General features: G+C 36.8%; 1 non-coding gene across 1 annotated transcript; it reads right to left on the bottom strand.

Moving 5' to 3' along the window:
• Positions 1 to 8,680: 8,680 nt before the first annotated feature.
• Positions 8,681 to 8,752, bottom strand: TRNAK-UUU. The gene has a single exon. It is a non-coding gene; the product is annotated as a tRNA-Lys (tRNA).
• Positions 8,753 to 13,160: the final 4,408 nt, after the last annotated feature.

Below are 13,160 nucleotides of genomic sequence, written 5' to 3'. Positions count from 1 at the left end.
CGGCGCATGCAGTAAACAGATTCAGTGAGCCGAACCGTTCATCAATTGGTAGATTCGGATCATAGATGTGAGCCGAACCTCAACTTGTTTCGCCGAACCATGATCCAAAAAATCATCTAAACAACCTTTATAATTCTGAAAATTATCTTAATCACTAAACAAAATATTTAATCACTAATCAATATTACTAACACTAATACATAAAGGGAAGATTTGCCATTAAAAAAAATTTGGGTTAAGGGGTAATCTGATTTTGCTATTTCACAACCTTTTTTTGTCTTTATACAATATGCCTAGTAAGATTTCAGTATGCCCAAAATCAGGGTTCTTTTTTTTTTTTACGAGTTTATATCTGAATAAAACGGAGTTACTTACAAATTTACAATCGTTATGTTGTAAATTTTTTTGCATCACCATTTATGGTCTTTTGTACTCTGCTAAAAGAATGATTTTGATCATTAATTACTGTATAACCTAATTCCTGTCCGTCTTCTTTATTTTTGGTTGCACAAGTTGACAAGAATTTCTATTTTGCTGACCGTTTAAGTAAATTTAACAAGAATATATAATACCGGTTGAAATGGGTATACAAGGGATACTACATGGGTATCCAAAGACTTAAAGGCCTAGACAAATAAAGCTCTCACATCAAATGGTATAGAGATCCTCTCCTTCTATTGGTCGAAAAAGAAAAAAAATTGAGTTTTGTGAACGAGAGTTTTGGTGAGGACATTTGGCAATATATGAGTGGTTCAAAAATTACAAAATTAAAAAGAAAAACTTTACTTATTATGTTTGGAATTTTTTGGAAGTTCAAATTCAATACGGAAGTCGAGTACCTACCATGTTAACACTCTTTTTTATGCATGCGGGAAAAAACTCACATATTTCACATATATTTTCTGCAAAAAGAATAAATAAAATCCGTACATATTTCGTATCTTTTATCTACCTATTTAATGTATTCACCCTGCAACACCAAATCGAAAATGCATAGCACGGGGGGAGGCGAAGCCTCGCGCTCACCAACCAGTAATGCACTGTCACGGGATGGGGCGAAACCTCGCACACACCAAACTGAAAGAAAAATAAAAATGTCGGTGCATAGCAAATAAAAAACATATTCACCTACAACACAAAATAAATAATGCATCGCCACAGGGAGAATCGAAGGTCAACGCATACCAAATCAAAAATACATCACCATGGGATGGAGCAAAGCCCCGCACAAACCAAATCAAAAACGCAATGCTATGGGGTGACGAAGCCCAACATACACCAAATTAAAAGAAAAAAAAATGCCCGGTACATGGCACGGGCACAAGTCTAGTTTTCTTAGAGAACAATGTATTTTAGTGCTAAGGAATTTTTAGGCGTTCAAAATTTGAAGCATGAAAAAAAAAATGGTACATATCCGGTGATGTTCAGTGAATTGCTTCCAACCTTGGAAAACCATACCCTGCGCTCAGATTTCTTCAGTTGCAAAATCTACAAAGTATACCATTAGCGCTTTTGAGAGCGACAATATCAGCCTTCCCACTTTTCTTACCACCTTCTCGGGAATCTTCTGTAAGAGACAAATCAACAATTAATATAACTCCATTTTAGCAGAATTTAAAGATCACTATCTAAAGAAAAGGAAAAAAGTGCAGTAACACCACGACGACCAACATGGTATATTCAGTTACTTCTAACATTAAAAAAAAAAAGAAATAGCGAGAAAATACACGGCTTACCTTCACAGGAACACTTCTTGATCAACCCTTGTCCTTCCCTTAATGACATTTGCTTTGCATATGTAAGACAGATTTGTCCATTATTAGAGAGGATTACACGAATCGCCTGAGCCTATAAATATTTATGAAGAGACGAAGATGCATATATTGCAAGATTTGTCCATTATTAGAGAGGATCACACGAATCGCCTGAGCCTATAAATATTTATGAAGAGACGAAGATGCATATATTGCAAGAATAAATCACACTTCCTTTTTTCCCGACCAAAGGAATCTCTTCCACAATCGCCTGCACGATGCCTATGTTGATCGATCCTGGAAGCATAATTATTTAATTTTCCTTACTTCCATTTTCCGGTTTCAACTCTTGTCCGTGCATATCTGTTTTGAACAAATAAAACCTTAATCACAACAGAGAAAATAATCAAACAAAAGCTATTATTGTTATTAGTGTGAAACTCTTGTTAGTTCATGCCTGTCTTCAAAAAATTCAAAATGATTACTTAGTAACTGCGGACATGCAAAAGAAAGTTACCTTTTGTCACCGCCGGCTGTGATTAATAGTGATTGAAGTCTTCTTATTTTCCCGTGCTCTTCCAGCCATTTTCCAGGAATCAAGGCCATCTCCTAGACTGCCTTCCCAAAAAAAAAAGAGTACATCTCCTTGGCTATATTATCTTCATGTGTTTCTTTTGTATATCCGCACCGAGCCGCCATTTCATAATATGAAGTAATAACTTTAGACATTCATTCCAATATCTTTTTCTGAATCAGAAGATACAATATACCCCCTGGCCTATATGGTTTACACAATAGCAAAATTGTAAACCCCGTCCAAAGGTGAAAGTGTGAAAAGTGGTAATAGGTATAATTGAGATCAGGTATATATACAGGCATCCATGTGTACTATACAACTTAAGAACAAAGTGTGAATTACCAACATACTTCATAGTCACGTGCTTCAACAAATTCAGGCCATCCTTTTCGGAAGGATCTTCACATTCTAACATCCTGATTTCTTATAAAATCACAAAAAGAAAAATAGAAGAGACGTGAGTCGAATAAAGGGCGGGGAAGAAGAGAGAAGCCGTGAATGAAACAGAAAATAAAATTAGGGTTTAAGAGAGAGAATTTTTTTTTATAAGTTATGAGGTGTATACATGCACAGTAAATACGGTAAATATGGTGTTTCCCTGAAAAATATTGGTGGTGTGAAAAAGCCGGAGGCTTCTATTGGTCTGTTTTTTTTTTTGTGGGGCTAGAAGCTCCAAAAAGAGAATTTTGTTCAATTTTTAACCACCATAGAGAAAACTCATCTGAAATTATATTATTAATTAATTAATAGATACTTCTTAATAGCCTGATACAGACTTAAACTGTTAGTTCATTTCATATATGCATATTATAGCACTAAAAATCCTCATTAATATACGATGTGTGGATGGTATTATTTTTGGGTTTTTTTTTTGGGTTCTTTCTCTTTTTTGTTAGGATTTCGGTTTGTCTTCCTAGCCTTTTTGGCTAATGAGTTTTGTATTATTTCATTCTTTTAATATATTTCCTTCTTGGCCGAGCAAAAAAGAAATATGATAGCACTAAAAATGTACTATGAGAAAAACATCCCTAGATATGTTCGGTATATGTGGAGATTCTGCCTCCGAAATTTTATATATATGTACCGAAATCCAAATTTATTTCCTCATAAATGGATGCTTATACTGGTTTACATACTCTTACTCATAGCCAAACTTCAACTCTTTATCTCATGTTCTTGTCGTCAATCAACTATTTCAAGCTAATTTCTGTAGAGAAAATGCAACCTAGTTGTCTTACAAGTCATGATGTGTAAGCACAAGCTTCATTTGCACTGGACATGAATAATTGTCTGACTACTCAAGACACAAGTTGTTATCGATTAATGTACTGTAGAATTTGACATGAAAGATAGAATTACCTTGTTCCCCTTGCGACATAATCTCAGCTTCTATATATACACTTTGGTTCCTTGGTTAGATTCCTTATGAGTCTCGCTGATAGGTTAGCACGGCAGCCTGTTAAATTAATGTAGTAGTACGATGTTGGAGCTTAGCTTGTTAACCTTCCAACTAGTTTCTTGTAATAGTACTCTTATGTAACTAGCTTGTTAGGCTTCCAACTAGTTTCTTGTTATAGTACTCTTATCTAATAATAGTTAAAATTAATATATTGTTTTTTTTTAATTTGATTAAACTGCCTCCACAAAGGATTATCAACACTATTCCAGGTGACACTTCACTAAGTTCGTTTTTTTTTTTGTACATCTTATATTATTCTAGCGTCACTTGAATTATCTTGTATTTTAATTTCACCATGTGAACATACTATGGATTGATGCTTCAAACAAAAAAAATATATTACGGGTTGTTCAATCAAAAGTTTCAGATTCAAATTCTGCTAGCATACCAAATTTCAAAATCTTTTAGTTAATTTTTTTCAGCATAAAGGTGAAAAAGCAATTAATCTCAATAGTGGACAACCCAATAAAACTATACCAATTCAGACCTATCAGCCTCTCCAATGTATGTTAAAAAAATTTGTCAACCGCATTCGATCTTTTCTCCCACTTTTAATAAGTCCATATTAAAGCGCCTTCGTTCCTCAATGTTCAATTCATGATAACATCGCTACTGCGGGAGAGCTATTCCACTACATCAAAACTTCATCCATCACCAAAGATCCCAAAATAGCTCTTAAACTAGATATCAAGAAGGTTTATGATAGCCTTGACTGGGGTTTCATCAAAAAAACTTTCACCAAATTAGGCTTTCCATCTATATTTGTAGATAAATTGTATCATGTTATGTATCAGCTCCATCACCTACTCAGTCAACATCAATGGTACCCCTCATGGTTTCATTACACCTACGAGAGGCATAAGACAAGGTTATCCCATATCTTCTTACATATTCATTATCAGTGCAGAAATACTATCAACAAATCTTGGCAACCCGATGCAGTTCCGACCCACAAACAACGGAACACATGCTTGTTCATTTTCCAACGGCAATGGTGGATTGGACCGGCCTTTCGAACCGCATATCAACAAACCAACTTCAAGGTAACAACCAACCAATTACCTTAAATCGTCAAACAACAACCATAATGCATCTTCTGCAAGCTTCTTCCAATATCACCTCCATCATATCTTTTTGTTTTCTACTCTGGTCGCTTTGAACAACCAAAAACGAACTTGTCTTCACGCAATCCCAATCTCATCATCTACACATCCTGACAAGAGCTCTAGCACAACAACAAGAATATGAATGGGAAAAAAAATATCCGCCAGTGCTACCTGGGGATCCAACACCCAGGATTGCAACAACCATCACAAGGATAACAACAACCATTCAAGTTGGTTGTTCTACTCCAGCACTTGGTTGGATTAAAATAAACACAGATCGCGTTGTTAGAGGCCACCCAGGTACGGCAGGAGCAGGGTTCATTGATGAGTGCCAAATATTGTATATATTTGCACCTTTTTATGGGCATTTAACTCATCATTTGTGCACTAACGCTCCATTTTATCCCATATTCCGTGTTTTCGTTGTTTTCAAGAATAAATATTTTTCTTAATTAATTTTGCATTTTTAGGTACTAAATAAAGCCCGGTTAACTCACGGAGTGAAAGAACAAAGAAACGGCAAAGAGTCCCGCAGAAAGGCAGCGAAGAATGATGTTTGAAAGAGCCGGATCATTTAGAAGTGGGCTTGAAGAGGAAGAATTGTTCTTAAAGAAGATATGGGCTTGGCATACCCAAGGCCCAAAACCCTTACCCAAATCCATTTCCATTATCCATACCCATTTCCATGAGAGCCGTCAGATTGGATCCATCTCATCATCCAACGACCGCCTCATCATTGTGCATCAAAATCGGAAGCTCCTTTCAAACACCATAGTACCTAACTCCATCTGAAGCCGTCAGTTTTGTTGTATCTCATAATCCAACGGTCGCTACATACCTCTCCATCGTAGCCGTCTATATGGGATCATCCAACGCTCTTTACTCGATGTGCATCAAAGTTCGTTATCCCCGCTTCACACCCTAGCATCGGAACCTATACCCTTCACCCAAACACTCCCTTCCCGTCTTCCCATCGATCTTCTCTTCCCCAAATTTCTTTCTTATTCCCCCGACAACAGTCTGCAACTCCATCCCTTCACCCGCTGCGCCACCATCTCCATACCCCCTCCATCACCAAAACCCCATAAACCCATTCCCTAGTTTCCTCTCTTTCTCGTTCTTAGCACCCACACACACTAGGTGCTACAATCAAGAGAGAGATGAAATTAGGGTTTCATCACAGTTGAAGTGGAGTTGATCGAGCAGACAATAACAGAAGAGGAAGAGAAGTACAAGTATGGGTCGAGCAGATTTCATGAAAGTATTGATTTTTTAGTGGTTATTTTCGAAACCCTAATTTTTATGATTTGGGGATTTTCATTTAGGGTTTGTAAAATTTGGGGATTTCTTGTACTATAAATAGATATTAGGTTTGTGTGTGTGAGGGTATGCCTGGGTTAGCCAGAGCTCAACCCTAGAGGCCCGGATTAGCCGGTGCACCAAGCTGTAGTATTTAGGTTTATTTTTCAGTTCTTATAATGTTCTAATTTTCTAACTAGGGCTTAGATGAAGCTCTTAATCTAATATCAGATAATTTTGGTTATGAATTTGTTCTTGTTGTGCTTAACTGCTTAAGGATAGATTTAATCTTTGTGACAACATATTACTTTCACCTTGTTTGTCATGCAACCTAGGTAGTTGGAACAATTCTATGTTGTGGTGCTGCAACTCATGCTTAAATGAATTGATTTATCTTTTGAATAGTTGTGCTTTAATCAGACAATTATTACTTAGGATAAATACTTTAGTTGTGATTAGTCATCCATCTTCAGATCACCTTGAATAAGCGGAAGACACGAATCCTCACCGCTATTCATTAAAAAGGACAAGAGTAATATCCATAACTGAATTATCTAGTGCAGGTTAAGAAGTGGATTCGACTGCCCTAGTGCTTTCTAATTGCATTCTAATATTGTTTGTGTAGTATAATCATTCATACTTGTCGTATCGACACATCAAAACAACCCCCATTTTGGTTACTCTTTCTTGTTTAGAATCAGTTTAAGTGAGACCATAGTTTCAGCTTTACACCCACCTTGTCCCTGTGGATCGACCTGTGCTTGCCCTGTGTTACATTGTGACACTGTGCACTTGCAGTTTGACATAGTCGTAGGTACTCTTTCAAGTCCTACCATTCATTTGCAGGGATTCGAACATGCAAATCATAATGGCTCTTGCATAACCTCTAGGTTTAACTACTGCGCTGACGACAGAGACATGAGAAACCGAATGGCTAAGTATAGACAATAGCCAATAGTGTTGTTTAAAACGGACTCTAAGAATCTTATGCGCTTCATCAAAACCCCAATAGAAGCTCCTTGGTATATATCAGAGATGATTACAGAAATCAAAGATGTGCCAAATCTCTTGTTGAGATATTCAACACAATTATAGAGAAGAAAACCAAGGAGCAGACGGCATAGCAAACTTCGCAGCAGACGGTAGCAAAGAAGGAAATTACTCGACAATAATATGAAACCAAGCAAACCCGCTTTTTGTTAACCAAATTCTCTTAAGTGACTCTTTGGGATCGTGTAATCATAATTCAGTTTCTCTTTTATCTTATATACATGCTTCGAAAATAAAATAAAAATAAAAATATGACATATAATTGGCGTTGGGGATGCTGTATGCTTTTTTACGTATTATCTCCCAAAGAACTGCTAACCCACTTGATTTGAGCATGCATACACCAAATGTAGTCAAAGGTGGGCGTATCTATCTGTACTACAACATACGACCAGTTATTGATTTGGTGTCTTAACAACAAGAGATATAACACTACTAGTTGGACGGAGGTTTTTAATTAAATAGAACTGATTAACTGCCTTAGACCTGTTTCCTATTCAATTCCAAAAAGAGATGATATTAGACATATAATACACCTGAACGGCTTCAACTTGCTTTGAAGATTCGGGTGGTTAATTTTCATCCACATTTTTCCGTCCGAAACCATAAAAAATGGCACCACTTGTTCCCCTATGAGCATTTCTTATGTTTCATTTTTGGTGATTCGAGGACGGGGTAGCACCTTATCTCAGGGGCTTGTATGCTAATGTTATTTGAGTTCACATCCTTATCAACCGGATAAATTTAGAATAATATTTGAAATTTTGGTTGGTGGGAATGAAGAAAGTATATTCACGGTAACTTACTAGAGAAAGTAACTAAGATATGGTTGGCCATGAATCAGTAAAACCGGAGATTGATTTTGAGATTTATTATTTACCTCCCAACATAACACGTATTTGAGCACGAAACGCTTCATGATCCCGAGAGTTCCTGACAATAGTACTTCCTTCAGTTGTTGTTTCCACCCTAGTAGTCTGGCTGAGCAGCTAGCTATATGGTACTTTATACCGGCAGTTTACTGACTACCCCTTACCAGCTGACGGTTTGGTGGAAATGTAGCACTTCCGACACTTACCTGTGAAAATCCTATGCATGCTCATGAGGGAGTGGCAGCACATACGCAATTAAACATTCCACAAACAGCACACAGGTGTTGGCTTCATTGGTGAAGCATGGAGTCGGTGTACATGGCTTCATTCGCAATAAGATAGGATGAGATGGGATGTTAGATTATTTATGTCAAGAAAAAGGAGAGTACACTACCACTTGCTAGACTAGTAGTCATGATTCAAGTCACATCCTTCTGCATTAAAATTCTGAAAATTAATACATAACCTCAGTGGCATATCCTCCCAAATATATCTCACATTTTAATACTCCATGCAGGGTTGACACACAAAAGAAAATGAAAAAAAAAAAGTTGATCTCCGCGCGACAACTAAGGGGATCGAACCCTTGACCACGGGATTAAAAGTCACGCGCTCTAACACTGAGCTAAGTAGGCATATCAGATGACCCATTTCAATTAGCTATTTATCATTTCGGAGACTAAACATAATTACATTACCAATTAATGCACCACCATTTGAACGTCTTTCTTTATAAAATAAGACATGACATATCCATTTTGTTTGGGTAACCCGAAAAACTGTTCGATAAGAGTGTCGAGAACAACGCTAAGTCTATACCCTTCTTCGTTGAGTTGTGATGTTGGAATGTGATGGTAACGGAACTATACAATGAACAATCGCCATATTCTTCAATCGTCGTAAGTCATCCTCATGATATTCTTCCATCCAGAAAAGAAAACCTACACCTACCTCATGGAAACCACCACCATAGCCAACGCCACGGCATGAATACGAGCAAAGTATGTTTGATGACATATTCACCAGCACACATTTCTTTAGCTTCTTTCTTCAATTCAACAAAGAGATCACCTTCTTCATACATCAGAGCAGTGTTCGAAATTGCCACCAAAAGTTCCAAAGTTTTCCAAGTTTTTAATTACTCTTAAACTTGCAAGACTTTTACTTATATACAATTGTGGAGTCCTTAGCAAAGGTACTTATATATAGGGGTGTAAATTCGGGCAGGTCGGACCGCCCGACCCAAAAACTAAGACAGGCCGGGCAGGTCAGGCTTAATATTTGTGAGCCTGTAAACAAATTCAGGCCGGACAGGCCGGGCACAAGTAGATAATTTGCTACCCAAAGACCGCCCAAAGCCCGCTTTTTGTACGGGCAGGCCAGATCGCGCCGGACAGACCACTATTTTGATTTTTTTTTTTAAGTTTAAATTTTCAAATGAACGGTATTAAATACAATATCCTTTCCTTTCCAACATCGCATATCATAAGTGATAGTATTATTTTATATTTAAATTACACTGACAAATATTTAATTTTAACCTATAATAAATAATTAATTAGAGTACAATAAACTTTCTAATAAGAAAATATATTACCATTAATTTTTTGAAAAGGTTAATTATAAGTAAAAAAACAATTATATATTTTATTTTTCTTGACACAAAATTGACAATTATAAAATTGTAACTTTTAAGTCTTTTAAGAGGATATTAAATGATTAATGACACATAGAAGGCTTTCAGGCCGGGCACCGGGCCGGGTATCAGGCTGGGCATCATAATTAATCGCAAAGCCCGAGACCGCCCAATAAATTAATCCAGGCCAGGCTGGGTGGTCCATGACGGGCCATAACAGGCTTTGGGCTACTTCGGGTACAGGTGGGCTCGGGCGGATACAGGCAGGCCGAGTATTTTGGGGTATTATTTACACCCCTACTTATATACAATTGGAGAGTCCTTAAAAAAAGTGACTATAACCTAAAAACGATCTTGTATCATCCCGTATTTACCGGGATCCGGGAGTTTTCATGATAATATGTAAAGGAGAGGCCCATAAATTGTTTTTTTTCACTATCCACTCCAAAGTTCAAGCCCATACCTTGTTTTGGAGGTGGATTTTTTTTTTTATTTATTTTACGAAGGAGAATCTCAGGTCTGCTTCTGAGAAGATCCTATCCCCTGAATGATTCCAGCCTCAAATTTCAACTACGTTTATATGATGTTTCAACGGGAAGTTACCTCTGACCATCTCCAAAAGAAAAACCAGAAAGGTTTTACAAGAGCACTACTAACACTACCACCAGGAGAATAACATTTTCGACCTTTCTCTCGCAATAAAGAAGAGGGAATACGATCTCCATTGTAGTAGACAGTGGGATCACGCGTTGTCAACTTTTCTCCAGAAGATGAAGCGACAAGCAAATAAAAACAGTATCATCATTAGGGGCTCAGAAATTTGGACCACTCCTACGTTTGTCCAGATTAAGTTTACAAGTTTGCTCAATGTTGGTATATCCGTATATACCTTCTTCAACCTCGGTTTGGCAATTTATCCCAGCTTCAGTCGGTTTGGTTTTTCGGAAGGAGAATAATACGAGAAATTTTGAATACTAACAACTCGTATCAAGCGAACACTAGTGTTGAAGTGGGCAAGGACAGCTGGTTTTAGTCATCACATGAACACGTACGGATCAAAATAGATATTATTCTAGCTAAATATCTTTCACTAACTATTTTATTCTCCACTAATCACCAGTTAAACAACGTTAATTCTATAACAATAGCCTTAGATATTATCAACAATTTATCATTCGTACAATAAATTAATCAAAGCTCACCTACCATTAATTGGTGCATTATCAGTTATCTCGCATTTCCTTCAGTTCTTACCCCGGTTGGCGATTAAAATGATGTTTAACCACTGATTATTACGTAACTATGATCACCGTTCATGCGACAAAAATTATATGTATCTTTTTAGTAAACGTAATCTCTTACGAAAGCAGTGCACCCAAATATCTAAGTAAAACACTACCTCGAGATGAAGTCTTTACGTGAAACACGCTCCTGGTCACACGTAAACTTCCGCTTTCAAGTTATCGTCACTGTTTGATCATTTTGCGTACATATAATAAGAAGATTAACTACAAATCGGCAATTAAAAAGGGTTTAAATACACAGAGATCTTCTGTCGTTAAGGAAATCGAAGTTCCTAGAAACAAAACCGTACGAGATCCCATTACTGAAAATAAATATAAATGAACAAGTTGATGAATTCTGCCAAGTGCATTCAGTTAAGGATGGATTAGTTTATTTGATCATTAAACCATTAAATTTGTTGATTTGCTAGCCAATATTTAGTAAGCATTGGACCAAAACAAAAAAGGTTTATAATAATCGGGATAGCGCCTTTTTAACGGTGCCATTAATTAAAGTCAATCAGTGTTTAATTAAATTCAAAAACATACATTGCATAAAGAGATCAGTTTTAATCTGTAATGTTAATGTGAATCAAAACCAGTACTGTATCATGTTGCTTACCATTGGAAATCTCTAGGATGTACCTAATCGAACCGGAAAGTAGTCTAGTGATGGTCTGAATTTGTTCTATTAGTCTGCCTAAGCAAATTGTTTACGGGTTAGGTTTAACTAATAATTTAATCTTTAATTGTGATTTTCACTTAAGAGCCAAGCAGCCATTGACCACTAATTTCAACCTAGCCAAACCGGTGCTTAATAACCTTGACAGCATTATAAAGGACTCCACGACTCGGGTAACGCATCTTCTTGAAAAAGAGCAGTTGGTCTGGAGAATGAGCATCTGTAAGTTATCATTTGTCCCCGCAAATCAACGCTAGATGGTTTTGGCGGGTTGGAGATTTAGTGTGTTGATACGTGATAGCTTAACACTTACTAAGTTCTTAAAAAGGTCGATCACTTAAACCCTGCTCACATATAGTCAACCCAACTATATATGGATAATTAATTTAAGTTTTTTGGTAAAGCATAAAGGGATATAAAAAAATAACTCAAATTCCCCCTCTTTGGTTTTTCCTAAATAGTAATACACTGACCGACTGACGGCAGGTGGATCAGTCCATCTATAGATATGCAGGTTGAGCTGGCACTAATTACAACGGCCGGTGGCCCGACTAGAATATGTTTGTTTTTTTGCTGATTCGACGTTCGAATCTGATTCGGCTCAAGTCAGATGTTAGGTCATTTATTTTTTATTTTGAGTCAGATGTGACTCGCGGTCTAATTCAGACCTAACTTCTGACTCGAACACATTTCACTCATGGAATAAAATGTCCCTAATTCATGGATCCAAGCTACTGATTCACATATTTTGAGTCATATAAGTCAGATCTGAATCAAAAAAACAAATATATTGAATCAGGTGATATCAGTCAGATCTAAATGAGTCAAATTTAGACGACTCAGATGAGTCAGAAAAAAACAAACTCAATCGTAGATTTCATTTCAGTGGGAAAATTAAGGATAGGATTACACACTTTGTATACTTACTAGCCCTTAACCCGTGTCGTAACGGTACGTGCCATGATGTTGGTTCATTTTTAATATATTGTATAATTTTTATTCCGAATACTTATCAACTCCTTATGATTTAATTGGGTTTGTCATAAAAATAGTCGGGATTTTCCTCTCTTTTTTTGTTGTTTTTTTCCTTTAATATTTTACCGCCGGATATTTACTCAAACGAAAGAAATATAATCTTAACTTCCAGACACTTTTTTATTTAGGTTGATTGTTGTTGATGGTGGTTTTTAACTTAGGGTTAAAATCGTAAAACCTTACGTCTGACATGACGTCACTAGGACCACTAGCGCATTTATTGAATCATTCAATACGCCTACGTAAGAATTACCATGGTACTTTTTTTTTACATATATATGTGTCATGTCCCACGGTAGAACCCTTAGTATTAACCGACATCACCTTCGTACACCGAACCCTAAATTCTTACACCAACGTGCCAATGGAAAACCATGCCAGCCACGTCTCCACGCCAAAGCATGCCA

The sequence above is a fragment of the Papaver somniferum genome, unplaced genomic scaffold, assembly GCF_003573695.1.
Source record: "Papaver somniferum cultivar HN1 unplaced genomic scaffold, ASM357369v1 unplaced-scaffold_6, whole genome shotgun sequence".
Classification (NCBI taxonomy): Eukaryota; Viridiplantae; Streptophyta; class Magnoliopsida; order Ranunculales; family Papaveraceae; genus Papaver; species Papaver somniferum.
The sequence above is the reverse complement of the archived record's forward strand: the minus strand, read 5'-3'. Positions and strand labels throughout refer to the sequence as shown.